The sequence below is a fragment of the Marmota flaviventris genome, chromosome 12 (assembly GCF_047511675.1).
Source record: "Marmota flaviventris isolate mMarFla1 chromosome 12, mMarFla1.hap1, whole genome shotgun sequence".
NCBI lineage: Eukaryota > Metazoa > Chordata > Mammalia > Rodentia > Sciuridae > Marmota > Marmota flaviventris.
In genome coordinates this window covers 10,760,939-10,761,954 of record NC_092509.1, presented here as the reverse complement: position 1 = coordinate 10,761,954, position 1,016 = coordinate 10,760,939, and the positions used below count along the sequence as shown (strand labels likewise).

Genomic DNA, 1,016 nt, shown 5'->3' with positions numbered 1-1,016 from the left:
CAGCCAAGCTCACCTCCATCGCCAGGTCTCCAGCTCCTACCTCACCTCTGAGCTTGGACCTGCAGGTATCTGAGCAGCATGCTTTTCTACTAACGTCCTCAGAACTTGAATCAGTAAGACCTTATTTCAAAGCATGCTCCTGATGTGCCTGAGAAATCCATGCTTGGTCAGAGGGCAGCATCATTCATCTGGCTGCCAGTCCAGGTTCTTACTCTCCCCTTTCCTCAGCCCTCCCACTCAGCTGTGATTCCTGCAGATTGTACCTTCCAGGGCCACTCCATCATGCACCCGTCCTGGACTCTGCCCTCCATGGTTCCCCCTAGGGTGACTGACAGGAACAGCCTAGAGGAAAGGACTTTATTTGGGGCTTGCAGTTTTTCAGAGGCATTAGCCCACATATGGCCAGCTCTGTAGCTCTGAACCCAACATGAGGCAGCACATCATGGAAGGGCCTGGCAGAGGAGAGCTCAGCTCCATGTGGGGTCAGGAAGCAGAGAGAGAGGAGGGGAAGAGGCCACAGGGCGGAGGTACCCTTCCAGGGCAGCCCTCAGTGCCCACCTCCTCCAGCCTTGCCCCACCTGCTGTACTTACCTCCCAGTCAGTCCACTCAAACTTTGGGGAACTGCTGCTCCCAGGGCCTAGAAGCTTCTGCAGCCAGGGTATCTGGTCCAATGTCTGGCTCCCTGGCCATTAAGCCATGTGTCCTCAGGCGGATGCTTGGCCTCACCTGTAAATCTGAATGTGCCCTGCATCTGCCTGAGGGCCACTGGGATGACAAAGGTGCTCTCTGGAACTCCCGGGGGAAGAAGGGTCAGCTGTGGATGGTGGACCACAGGCCATCTCTGCTTTCTTTTTGTTCCATCTATAATTGGCACTTTAAAAAATAAACATCGAGTTGAGGTCTGTCTTCTCCTGCAGCCACTCACTGTTGGAAATGCCTCGTAGGGCAATTCTATGGTTTTGTTTTACTCATAGGACTGTTTGTTAGGCCTATGGGAAGGAACTACAAGACAATT

The 1,016-nt window shown here is 53.4% G+C and overlaps 1 non-coding gene across 1 annotated transcript; it reads left to right on the top strand.

The window, feature by feature from the left end:
• The first annotated feature begins 894 nt into the window (after positions 1–894).
• Positions 895–1,016, top strand: LOC114102586 (small nucleolar RNA SNORA18). The gene has a single exon (XR_003584538.1). It is a non-coding gene; the product is annotated as a small nucleolar RNA SNORA18 (small nucleolar RNA).